The following is a 14,314-nucleotide window of genomic DNA, read 5'->3' on the forward strand; positions in this document are numbered from 1 at the left end:
AGATGGAGAGAGAGACAGACAGCAAAAAAAGAGAGAGAGAGACAGACAGACAGACAGAGAGAGAGATAGAGAGAGAGACAGAGATTGGTAATAGTATTGCTTATGTTTGTGTCAACTGATTTCATGTTGGACTATTGTGTTGGACTATTATGGTGGTCTATCATGTTGGACTATGATGTTATACTGTTATGGTGGACTATGATGTTGGACTATTATGGAGGACTATCATGCTGGACTATGATGGTGGATTATGATGTTGGACTATTATATTGGACTATGATGTTGGACTATTATGTTGGGTTAAGATGTTGGACTATTATATTGGACTAGTGAGTATTATAGTAATCAACAGTACAGACACAGTACAGACACAGTACAGACACAGTGCTACTGTGTATTGACATTCAGCGAACTCTAACCTGTGGTGAAACAATTCAATAAAAATCAAATGACTCTCATCCAGTACAGTCACATGGTCCAACTGGGTGCGTTTGCACATCCAGCTGTGTGAAGACTAGAGACGGGCCAGGTCTCTAGTCACAGGCAGCCCTGTTAACGCTGTGTGGACTCACATTACTGAGGCAAACTAGTGGTTTTCTGTTGCTGAGAACAGAGGGAGTGAGGGCAGAACAGAGGGAATGAGGGCAGTTCTTTTAGTTTCAGTGTAGCAGATTTGTCCTCGACACTGTCACTAAGTAGAATAATAAGTAGAATAATAAAGATATTAATAACAAGTGTGATCTTACTGTTGTCTTTCTGGGACATCGAGCAAGTGGCTGGGGGCTGCAGACAGACAGACAAACAGACAGAAGGAAGAACAGGCAACATCATCATCACCTCCACTTCAGTTATGGTCTAGTGTAGCTCTCTGGCTAACGTGACTGGGCACAGAGCTAAAACGTTACGGATCAAAATACACAAATTCACTTCAAATCTTGGAATTAAGTTTTATCTTTGTGTATGTGCACACCATGAATATGTTCTTTTTTTTGTAAAAAATTGTGCAAAAAATGCAAATTTCTGTGCAACAATTGCTGAGTAACTTTAGAGGGCATATGCATGATTGTGAGACAGAGCAAAACACTGAGCTGCAGAGCTAAACTGCAGAACTTGCACTAAAATGGATGATATGATAATACAGACTCAGTATCTGAAACAAAAGCTCACAAAAACCTGATCCACAGAAATGTTCCTCAAACTATCTGCACTAAAACAAGGAGCTATCAAGAAGACCTGTTAGCTTGACAATATCTTCCCTTGTGTATGTATTCATGTGTCATACTGGATAATATCAACTGTCTGTGGCCCCGTGGCGACTGTTAAAGATGCTCTCCATTACTGTGACTACGTTGCCATTGGAAACGGCAGTCAGATCGCTGCGGCTACCGTTTTCAAGGATGTAGCGGACTGTCTCTTTGCTTCCCGTATCAACAGCATGGTGGAGCAGACTGCATCCTGATTGGTCCAGAGCTGTAAGGTCCGCCCCCTTCAAATGAAGCTCCTGCAGCTGTCGGGGGAGACACAGGGAGTCAACTGTCACAGACACACATGACAAATCAGAAATGAACACAAAAGATAACAGTAATAAACTCACTAGTTCATGAGTACAGGAAGTATGTGACAAATTAACCTTTAATCTTTTTCTTTTGTTTGGGGGGGGGGGGGGGTTCCCCCTTTTTCTCCGCAATTGTATCTGGCCAACTATCCCACTCTTCTGACCCGTCTCAGTCTCTGCTCCACCACCTCTGCCAATCCGGGGAGGGCTGCAGACTACCACGTCTCCTCCGATACACGTGGAGTCGCAAGCCACTTCATTTCACCTGACAGTGAGGAGTTTCACCAGGGGGACGTAGTGCGTGAGAGGATCACACTAGTCCTCCCATTTCCCCCTCCCCCCCGAGCAGGTGCCCCGACCGACAACAGGAGGCGCTAATTCAGCAACCAGGACACATACCCACATCCGGCTTCCCACCCGCAGACACGGAAAATTGTGTCTGTAGGGACGCCCGACCAAGCCGGAGGTAACACGGGGATTGGATCCGGCGAGCCCTGTGTTGGTAGGCAACAGAATAGACCACTACACCACCCGGATGTCCTGTTCTTGTAGTTTTTAGATTTTATGTTCCACTGCTGTGGGCCGGGGAAATTATATTTGTTTTCATTTCATATATACAAGTACATGAAGTGAAACAACAAATAAAGTGCTCCTGGTTCCTGATTAGATTGAGGAGGTCCAGCTGCACCTCCTCACAAAACAAGTCACGATACAAGTTGGTGGATGTGAGATGATGTTTCTGTTTATAATCTCATTGTGTCTACTTCTGTACTGACAGGACTTGTTACAGTAACTCGAGGCTAAATGCCATTCCTGGCATGTGGAGAAGTGGTGTTCATGTAGTGTCCGTGTAAACACATGCTTCGAACAGGTCGCCAGCTTATCTGCCATCTGCAGCGAGACAGAATTCATTCAGGTCGGTGAAACTCTCTGTATGTCAGTGTAGCTACTCACCCTCCTGTGGTCCTTATTCTTTACACACTCGATCAACATCTCTGGAGAGACTGAGAGAGAGAGAGACAGAGGGACGGAGAGAGGGGGAATGTTTTCTTGATTTTAAAACGAGTCTTTATTTAACAAAAAACAAACCTGACACGTTTAACCATATGAACAAAGTCACTCCTTCACAATAACTTGTCCAATACAGACTTCAATTTCCATCACAGAACCATTCACATATCAATTAATAGAGAGAGAGACAGAGAGACAGAGAGAGGGAGGTGGGGTGGAGGCAGATAAACAGACAGAAGGGGGGTGGCCGAGGCAGACATACAAATAGACAGAGAGAGAGACAGAGACATAGGGAGGGAGAGAGACAGAGACATAGGGAGGGAGAGAGAGAGACAGAGAGAGAGAGGGAGATGGGGTGGAGGCAGATAAACGACAGAAAGAGGGGTGATGGAGGCAGACATACAGACAGACAGACAGAGAGAGAGAGACAGAGAGAGAGAGAGAGAGAGAGAGAGAGAGAGAGAGAGAGAGAGAGAGAGAGAGAGAGAGAGAGAGAGAGAGAGAGAGAGGGAGATGGGGTGGAGGCAGATAAACGACAGAAAGAGGGGTGATGGAGGCAGACAGACAGAGAGAGACAGAGACAGAGAGAGAGAGAGAGAGAGAGAGAGAGAGAGAGAGAGAGAGAGAGAGAGAGGGGATATCATGATAAGCGCAGGAAGGACTGTTAAACTGACCAATAGGAAGACAGGAGGAAACAGTGTGTGAACACTAACAACTATAAGCAGCATCATGCTGCAAGCTTCAACAATGGCTGTGATGGACAGGATGAACTAATTCCACTTGAAATTCAATTTTATTGATTTGTGAAGTTTTCCCAAGACGAACACGTTTTAAATTTCTTTTATATTGCTTGTTTTATAATCATATTTTATAATTAGCCTCATTATCATTTCCCCCTCTGCTGGTACCAGTAGTGTTTTCAGTACGAGGTGGAGAAGTGGCGGGGGAAATCACCACACAACACTATCATCTCAAAACTCCTTTACTGCTACAAAGCTGCTAAATGGCTTCACATCACCAATGAAATAAATTATGAACTTCACTGAGATATCTGCACACCGCTTAAGGGGTCCTCAGAGTGTTGGGACTGCTGAGAAGGTAATTAGCAATCACAGCAGCTCCATGCTGGGTTTCCTGTTCCTCACAAAATCTTGATACTCAGCCCGGCGAGTTAAACCTCACAACTTCCTGATACTCAACCTGGAAAGATAATCATACAACTTCCTGGTATTCAACCTGGCAAGTTAAACCACACAACTTCCTGATACTCAACCTCACAGCTTCCTGATACTCAACCTGGCAAGATAATCATACAACTTCCTGATACTCAACCTGGCAAGATAATCATAAGACTTCCTGGTATTCGACCTGGCAAGTTAAACCACACAACTTCCTGATACTCAACCTCACAACTTCCTGATACTCAACCTGGCAAGTTAAACCACACAACGTCCTGATACTCAACCTGGCAAGTTAAACCTCACAGCTTCCTGATACTCAACCTGGCAAGTTAAACCACACAACTTCCTGATACTCAACCTGGAGAGTTAAACCTCACAACTTCCTGATACTCAACCTCACGACTTCCTGATACTCAACCTGGCAAGATAATCATACAACTTCCTGGTATTAACCTGGCAAGTTAAACCACACAACCTCCTGATACTCAACCTCACAGCTTCCTGATACTCAACCTGGCAAGTTAAACCACACAACTTCCTGATACTCAACCTGGCAAGTTAAAACACACAACTTCCTGATACTCAACCTGGCAAGTTAAACCTCACAACTTCCTGATACTCAACCTGGCAAGATAATCATACAACTTCCTGATACTCAACCTGGAGAGTTACAACACACAACTTCCTGATACTCAACCTGGAGAGTTAAAACACACAACTTCCTGATACTCAACCTGGAGAGTTAAAACACACAACTTCCTGATACTCAACCTGGCAAGTTAAACCACACAACTTCCTGATACTCAACCTGGCAAGTTAAACCACACAACTTCCTGTTACTCAACCTGGCAAGTTAAACCACATAACTTCCTGATACTCAACCTGGCAGGATAATCATACAACTTCCTGATACTCAACCTGGCAAGTTAAACCTCACAACTTCCTGATACTCAACCTGGCAAGTTAAAACACACAACTTCCTGATACTCAACCTGGCAAGTTAAACCACATAACTTCCTGATACTCAACCTGGCAGGATAATCATACAACTTCCTGATACTCAACCTGGCAAGTTAAACCTCACAACTTCCTGATACTCAACCTGGCAAGTTAAACCACACAACTTCCTGATACTCAACCTGGCAGGATAATCATACAACTTCCTGATACTCAACCTGGCAAGTTAAACCTCACAACTTCCTGATACTCAACCTGGCAAGTTAAACCACACAACTTCCTGTTACTCAACCTGGTGAGGTAATCATACAACTTCCTGATACTCAACCTGGAGAGTTAAAACACACAACTTCCTGATACTCAACCTGGCAAGTTAAAACACACAACTTCCTGATACTCAACCTGGCAAGTTAAACCACACAACTTCCTGATACTCAACCTGGCAAGTTAAACCACACAACTTCCTGATACTCAACCTGGCAAGTTAATCCCTCACAACTTCCTGATACTCAACCTGGCAAGTTAAACCTCACAACTTCCTGATACTCAACCTGGCAAGTTAATCCCTCACAACTTCCTGATACTCAACCTGGCAAGTTAAACCTCACAACTTCCTGATACTCAACCTGGCAAGTTAAACCACACAACTTCCTGTTACTCAACCTGGCAAGATAATCATACAACTTCCTGATACTCAACCTGGAGAGTTAAAACACACAACTTCTTGATACTCAACCTGGCAAGTTAAAACACACAACTTCCTGATACTCAACCTGGCAAGTTAAACCACACAACTTCCTGATACTCAACCTGGCAAGTTAAAACACACAACTTCCTGTTACTCAACCTGGCAAGTTAAACCACATAACTTCCTGATACTCAACCTGGCAAGTTAAAACACACAACTTCCTGATACTCAACCTGGCAAGTTAAACCACACAACTTCCTGATACTCAACCTCGTGAGGTAATCATACAACTTCCTGATACTCAACCTGGAGAGTTAAAACACACAACTTCCTGATACTCAACCTGGCAAGTTAAAACACACAACTTCCTGATACTCAACCTGGCAAGTTAAACCACACAACTTCCTGATACTCAACCTGGAAAGTTAAACCACACAACTTCCTGATACTCAACCTGGAAAGTTAAACCACACAACTTCCTGTTACTCAACCTGGCAAGTTAAACCTCACAACTTCCTGATACTCAACCTGGCAAGTTAAACCACACAACTTCCTGTTACTCAACCTGGCAAGTTAAAACACACAATTTCCTGATACTCAACCTGGCAAGTTAAAACACACAACTTCCTGATAGTCAACCTGGTGAGGTAATCATACAACTTCCTGATACTCAACCTGGAGAGTTAAACCACACAACTTCCTGATACTCAACCTGGCAAGTTAAACCACACAACTTCCTGATACTCAACCTGGAGAGTTAAACCACACAACTTCCTGATACTCCACCTGGAGAGTTAAACCACACAACTTCCTGATACTCAACCTGGAGAGTTAAACCACACAACGTCCTGATACTCAACCTGGCAAGTTAAACCACACAACTTCCTGGTATTCGACCTGGCAAGTTAAACCACACAACTTCCTGATACTCAACCTCACAACTTCCTGATACTCAACCTGGCAAGTTAAACCACACAACGTCCTGATACTCAACCTGGCAAGTTAAACCTCACAGCTTCCTGATACTCAACCTGGCAAGTTAAACCACACAACTTCCTGATACTCAACCTGGAGAGTTAAACCTCACAACTTCCTGATACTCAACCTCACGACTTCCTGATACTCAACCTGGCAAGATAATCATACAACTTCCTGGTATTAACCTGGCAAGTTAAACCACACAACCTCCTGATACTCAACCTCACAGCTTCCTGATACTCAACCTGGCAAGTTAAACCACACAACTTCCTGATACTCAACCTGGCAAGTTAAAACACACAACTTCCTGATACTCAACCTGGCAAGTTAAACCTCACAACTTCCTGATACTCAACCTGGCAAGATAATCATACAACTTCCTGATACTCAACCTGGAGAGTTACAACACACAACTTCCTGATACTCAACCTGGAGAGTTAAAACACACAACTTCCTGATACTCAACCTGGAGAGTTAAAACACACAACTTCCTGATACTCAACCTGGCAAGTTAAACCACACAACTTCCTGATACTCAACCTGGCAAGTTAAACCACACAACTTCCTGTTACTCAACCTGGCAAGTTAAACCACATAACTTCCTGATACTCAACCTGGCAGGATAATCATACAACTTCCTGATACTCAACCTGGCAAGTTAAACCTCACAACTTCCTGATACTCAACCTGGCAAGTTAAAACACACAACTTCCTGATACTCAACCTGGCAAGTTAAACCACATAACTTCCTGATACTCAACCTGGCAGGATAATCATACAACTTCCTGATACTCAACCTGGCAAGTTAAACCTCACAACTTCCTGATACTCAACCTGGCAAGTTAAAACACACAACTTCCTGATACTCAACCTGGAAAGTTAAACCACACAACTTCCTGATACTCAACCTGGCAAGTTAAAACACACAACTTCCTGATACTCAACCTGGAAAGTTAAACCACACAACTTCCTGTTACTCAACCTGGCAAGTTAAACCACACAACTTCCTGTTACTCAACCTGGTGAGGTAATCATACAACTTCCTGATACTCAACCTGGAGAGTTAAAACACACAACTTCCTGATACTCAACCTGGCAAGTTAAAACACACAACTTCCTGATACTCAACCTGGCAAGTTAAACCACACAACTTCCTGATACTCAACCTGGCAAGTTAAACCACACAACTTCCTGATACTCAACCTGGCAAGTTAATCCCTCACAACTTCCTGATACTCAACCTGGCAAGTTAAACCACACAACTTCCTGATACTCCACCTGGCAAGTTAAACCTCACAACTTCCTGATACTCAACCTGGCAAGTTAAACCACACAACTTCCTGATACTCAACCTGGCAAGTTAATCCCTCACAACTTCCTGATACTCAACCTGGCAAGTTAAACCTCACAACTTCCTGTTACTCAACCTGGTGAGGTAAACCTCACAACTTCCTGATACTCAACCTGGCAAGTTAATCCCTCACAACTTCCTGATACTCAACCTGGCAAGTTAAACCTCACAACTTCCTGATACTCAACCTTGCGAGTTAAACCTCACAACTTCCTGATACTCAACCTGGCAAGTTAAACCACACACCATCCTGATACTTAACCTGGCAAGTTAATCCACACAACTTCCTGATACTTAACCTGGCGAGTTCAATCTCACACATGAAGAAGCTGCAGTGGAACATTGGGAACAGCTGTTGTCAGTGGATGACTGCTAGACAACGTGTGTGGTGTCAGTAGACGGCTGCTAGACAACGCATGTGTTTTCAGTCGAAGACTGCTAGACTGCGTGTGTGTTGTCAGTGGATGGCTGCTAGACAACGTGTGTTGTGCATCACATTGGAGGCAGAGGCACTTAGAAGACATTCTTCCGGTCACTGGACACACCTGTGTGACACTAACCTGTTGACCTTTATATGTGTGTGTGTGTGTGTGTGTGTGTGTCTGGGCGGACATTGTTTATTACGGAGACCTGTTTAGAAGTGTTCCTTTTGAGTCTCTGCAGAGGGACTATTACATTACATTACATAACATTACAGTCATTTAGCCGACGCTTTTATCCAAAGTGACTTACAATAAGAGCATTATTTAACGTAGGAAATCAGGAGAACTACTAGTCATCAGAGGTCATAAGTGCATCTGAACAAGCATCTAAGCGCAAAACCAGTGTTAAAGTAAAAGCGCAAGAGAGATTTTTTTTTTAAATGAGTTAATACAATAAGTGCTAAGAACAAGTAACAGGGTAGTAGTTCTTGAAGAGGCGAGTTTTCAACCTGCGCCGAAAGATGGGCAGCGACTCTGCTGTCCTGACATCAGTGGGGAGTTCATTCCACCACTGTGGGGCCAGGACAGAACAGAGCCGTGACCGGGTTGATCGGCAGCAGGGGCCTCTGAGCGACCTGGCCTGGAGATAGGAAGGAGCTGTTCCTTTCACTGCCCTGTAGGCAAGCACCAGAGTCTTAAACTGGATGCAAGCAGCTACTGGGAGCCAGTGTAGGGACATGAGAAGGGGAGTTGTGTGGGAGAACTTAGGGCTGTTTAACGCCAGACAAGCTGAAGCTTTCTGAACAAGCTCCAGAGTTCTGATGGCTGACGCCATGGCGCCAGCAGGGAGGGACTTGCCGTAGTCCAGCCGGGAGAGGACCAGAGCCTGGATGAGCACCTGTGCCATCTCGTCGGTGAGGAATGGGCGAATCCTCCTGATGTTATAGAGGAGAAATCTGCAGGAATGCGCAACCGATTCAACGTTTTCAGCAAATGACAGTTGGTCGTCCAGGATCACACCCAGATTCCTCGCAGTCCGAGTTGGCATCACCACGGTGTTGTCAATGGTGACAGCCAGGTCTCGGTGCGGGCAACCTTTCCCCGGGATGAACATCAGCTCTGCCTTGTCCAGATTGAGCTTCAGGTGGTGTGTCGCCAACCACTCCGAGATGTCAGTCAAGCACGCAGCAATGCGTGTCTCTACTTGTGTGTCAGAGGGAGGAAAGGACAAGATCAGCTGGGTGCCATCGGCATAACAATGGTAAGAGAAGTCATGCGAGCAAATAACAGAACCCAGGGATGTTGTGTACAGGGAGAAAAGGAAAGGACCCAGAACCGAACCCTGTGGAATGCCTGCAGTCAGTCTGCGAGGCTCCAACACAGATCCCTTCCATGTCACCTGGTAGGAGCGAGCCGTAAGGTAGGTTGCAAACATTGAGTTGCAGAGCCTGTGACACCCACCCCCTCGAGGCTAGAGAGGAGGATCTGGTGGTTCACTGTGGCGAACGCAGCTGACAGGTCCAGGATTATTCAATCACACATTAGACTGCACCTCTGCTAGACTGCACCTCTGCTTGACTGTACATCTGCTAGACAGATCCTCTGCTTGACTTCACCTCTGCTAGACTGTTCCTCTGCTAGACTGCACCTCTGCTAGACTGCTCCTCTGCTAGACTGCTCCTCTGCTACAATGCACCTTCGCTAGACTGCACCTCCGCTAGACTGCACCACTGCTAGACTGCTCCTCTACTAGACTGCCCGAGTTTGTTTGCTTTGTTTCAGTCAGTGCCACAAAGTTTCAGAATGCTTGTCTGCAGCACGGCCTTCATCTACAGAGCTTGGACATTGTCATGATAACCTGTGGCGCCTGGCGACCGCAGAGCTGCAGAAAAAATTCCACATGACAAGTCCGGTAGATTACAGGAAGGTGGCTTCATCATCAATATCTACCACATCCACGAATCAACGTGTTCCTCTGCAAACATTGCTTCATCATTAGTCGGTCTGATCGGTATAACGGGATGTATGTCCCCGAAGACACACGGAGGCATGAATATTTATTAGGTTGACCTCAATAGGCTCTTTGTCTCTATTCCAACATGAGTCCTTAATCCAATCATGCCAGGGAGGGGGGACTGGGTGTGAATGTGAGTGTAAAGACTCTGCAACTGGCTGTAAAACACACACACACACACACATGCACAGACACGCACATGCATTGAGGGCACAGAAGGAAGAAGAAGAGGAGGGTGAGAGAAAGAGATAGGAGTGGAGAGTGTGTGGACAGAAGCAATGTGGTTTACTGGAAATAACAGGAGAGCAGATAATAAGACATCCTCAAAGAGACAAACAAATTACTGCTCAGTGTGCAACGAGGCTTTAAGTAGGCTTGGCGGGATCACAGAGAGCTTTTTGTTGTGTTCAGACCCTCTTTAAGCAGCATGTTACATAACGGCCAAACTGACTTCCTTCCACCCGCATCTGCCCTCTGTACTCCTGAACACATAAAACACACAAAACATAATTTGTGGTTATATGCTGTTGCATTACTGGTGTCTCCTGCCTTCTGGGTTGTGCGGGTGCTGTAGGAGCCTCTGATAAGACGGTGGACGCTTGGCTGAATATGTGGCTGCACAACTGATTCAGGTCTTTTCCCCCGGTGGTGAGAACATACCAACGTGATCTGCATTTGTTTTTTTAAGTGATTGCTGCCCAAAATTGCATTTTTACTGGTGATTCTGATCTTTGTATCAGTATCATCTATTCATCGGTGATAATGTGCTTTCACAATCTATTCTTATGGGCCGATTTGGAATTGAAACAAAACAAAATGGCACAAGCAAAAGGCCAAATTTAGAAGAAAACGAATCCTTTGTTTGCAAGAAAACTTCTTAACGCTACAAAAGATGGAACAAATATCATTTTGTTAGATATTGCACAAAAAAAATTGATGGAAATGAAACTTTTAGAATTGTCCGGTGGGGCCGTCCAGGTAGTGTAGCGGTCTATTCCGTTGCCTAGCAATACGGGGATCGCAGGTTCGAATCCCTGTGTTACCTACGGCTTGGTCGGGCGTCCCTACAGACACAATTGGCCGTGTCTGTGGGTGCAAAGCCGGATGTGGGTGTGTGTCCTGGTCGCTACACTAGCGCCTCCTCTGGTCAGTTGGGGCACCTGTTCAGGGGGGAGGGGTAATGGGGGGAAATAGCATGATCCTCCCATGTGCTACGCCCCCTGGCAAAACTTCTCACTGTCAGGTGAAAAGAAGCAGCTGGTGACTCCACATGTATCGGAGGAGGCATGTGGTAGTCTGCAGCCCTCCCCGGATCGGCAGAGGGGGTGGAGCAGAGACCAGGATGGCTCAGAAGACTGGGGTAATTGGCCAAGTACAATTGGGGAGTAAAACAGGGAAAAATATCCAAAGGAAAAAAAAATTGTCCAGTGTAATTGTTTGTTTCTGCAAAATGCCCCCCCCCCACCCCTCCGTAGGGTGTCTGGGCTCAGCCTTAGAGATAGGGTAAGAAACTCAGACATCCAGAGGGAGCTCGGAGTAGAGCCGCTGCTCCTTCGCGTCCAAAGGAGCCAGTTGAGGTGGTTCGGACATCTGATCAGGATGCATCCTGGGCGCCTTCCTTTGGAGGTTTTCCGGGCACATCCAACTGGGAGGAGACCCAGGGGGTGGACCCAGAACTCACTGGAGGGACTACATGTCCAATCTGGCCTGGGAACGCCTTGGGATCCCCCAGGAGGAGCTGGAGGGCATTGCTGGGGAGAGGGACATCTGGAGTGCCCTACTTAGCTTGCTGCCACCGCGACCCGACCCCGGAGAAGTGGCTGATGATGAGATGATGAGAGGAGATGAGATGAGATGAGATGGTGCTTCCAGCTTACAGGGAGGTATTTTACGTAAAGGTAGCTGAAGCAAACACATCTTTGTTTTATATTGTTGGCTTGTCAGAGTTCATCTAAGCCTCTCTTGACACATGGATGAGGTGTGGATACTCTTTCAGGTGGCCCGCCCTACATGCTCTTCACAGGGCAGTGCATTTGAAGAGGCAGGAGACGCTGGCGTGTGCGCTCGAAGGATGTTCGTGTTGTTTCTCGCTATGTCTTGTGTCTTTTAATGCTATCTCTGCACAGTGTCTGTGACTCTCACGTCAAGGCTGCACGATTATGAAGGTCGCTGGTTCAAATCCTCCATAACCAACACACATGTTCTCAGTCCTACAGATGGGCAGGGACCCGTCTGTAAACAGCGTCCTCAAGTTTCACCCGGTCTTCAGCTCATGCAGATGAGAGTTGTAAAACGGGGGAATGGAGAAGGAAATGAGAATGGGAGGGGAGGGGAGGGGAGAGGAGAGGAGAGCAAGGAGGGAAGGAGGGGAGAGAAGAAGAGGGAGAGACGAGAGGAAGAGCGAGGGAGAGGACTGGATGAGAAATGAGCAGAGGGGAGAAGCGAAAGAACTGAAGTTTGATAGGTTTTGATCTTCAGGTTTCTGGAGGGTGGCATTGAATATTTAAGCCAACACACATGCACACACACACACTCTCTCACACACACAAACACACACACACACACACACACCTTGCTGAGTATAACAGCAGTGTGATGCAGTCCATGTGGCTGACATCCTCTGGGGGGAGAGGGAGAGGGTGTGTAGGTGTGAAAGTGTGTGAGGACTGTAGATTCATGTGCTGTGAGGGATGTGAGGGAGAGTGTTTGCGGAGCGTAGATCTGACTGACGTGAGAAAATGTGTGTGTGTGTGTGTGTGTGTGTGCGTGTGTGTGTGTGTGTGTGTGTGTGTGCGTGTGTGTGTGTAAAGACGAACAAGATTCTGCCTCTGAGGCATCTCTTCCTTCTGCTTCTGAAAAAGCCTTGAAACACCAGTGATTTTGTACGAGTGTGTGTGCTTGTGTGTGTGTGTGTGTGTGTGTGTGTGAGGTACTCTTTTTAAAATCACACACACACACACACACACACACACACACACACACACACACACACACACACACACACGTACTTAGCCGGTGTGTTGCAGCTGCTGGGTTTCTGTCATGTTAAACTTCAGCAGCAGTGCAATGTTAACTAGCAGGTGGCGCAGAAAGTTGGGTTTACATTTAATTAAATCTGTGTCCAACTAAGTGAAACTCTTCTGCCTCAGTGCCCAGAGCCTCACTAATTCCCCGCAGTGTCGGTGTGTGTCTGTGTGTGTGTCGGTGTGTGTAACACTGGTTACCTTTTTCCCTCTCTTTAACTGTTCCATCATTCTTCTGGCTCTTTTCCTGCCTGGAAAGGAGAAAGAGAGAGAATCAGATGAAGACAAAAAAAAAGAGACAGACAGCTCGGTATATACACCACCCCCCCCTTTTTTTTTGGAATATGGGAAGAATTGCAAATTTTCAAACTTTGTTGCAGCATTACACTTTTTTCCCCAAGATTTGGCAGTTCCATTTGTTTGATCTTTTTCTGTTTTCTAACATTGTCACAATAATAGTGGCAGGATCTGATGTCGCCGTGTCGGTGTTGCTCCCACGACATCATAATGACCATCATTACAACAGACCAATCACCTCGTTGGGACGTCGTGTCTTTGCAACACCGGAAAAACACCGAAGCCAACCTAACATAACCTCAAGCTAACACTTACCTCACCTGATAGCTAACCTTAACCTGCTAGCTAACCTTAACCTGATAGCTAACCTGATAACTAACCTTAACCTGATAGCTAACCTGATAGCTAAACCACAACCACCATTTTCCCTGAGTCACAAAGGCACAGCAGCACAACAACCTGATTGGCTGGTTGCAGAGACGGTCCTGGAGCAACATTATCATGACGTTGTGGGAACAACACCAACACGGTGATATCAGCCAGACCAAAACAGTGTGATGGAAACAGCTGTTTAAGCCAATGTGTGTGACAACCATGGTGGAGTTTACATGCTGTGTTAGAGGATGATATGTTATCTTGCTACTATCCCAAGAAAGCAGCTACTCAACCCACAACCGAAACTTCCAGGCCTTTTGTTCAAAACTCTGCTCCCTCATATTCTTATCACATAAGAGCATGTAAGGGATGAATGAAGTATCTATCTATCCCCCCCCCTTTTTTCCCCAATCCGGCCAATTACCCCACTCTTCCGAGCTGCCCCAGTCATTGCTCCACCCC

The 14,314-nt window shown here is 45.9% G+C and overlaps 1 long non-coding RNA gene across 1 annotated transcript; it reads right to left on the reverse strand.

The window, feature by feature from the left end:
* Positions 1-1,448: 1,448 nt before the first annotated feature.
* On the reverse strand, positions 1,449-13,421 carry LOC130131336 (uncharacterized). The gene is made up of 3 exons (XR_008812377.1): positions 13,382-13,421; positions 2,510-2,559; positions 1,449-1,507 (listed from the first exon to the last, which is right to left on the reverse strand). It is a non-coding gene; the product is annotated as an uncharacterized LOC130131336 (long non-coding RNA).
* Positions 13,422-14,314: the final 893 nt, after the last annotated feature.

The sequence above is a fragment of the Lampris incognitus genome, chromosome 21 (assembly GCF_029633865.1).
Source record: "Lampris incognitus isolate fLamInc1 chromosome 21, fLamInc1.hap2, whole genome shotgun sequence".
In the NCBI taxonomy this organism is placed as follows: Eukaryota; Metazoa; Chordata; class Actinopteri; order Lampriformes; family Lampridae; genus Lampris; species Lampris incognitus.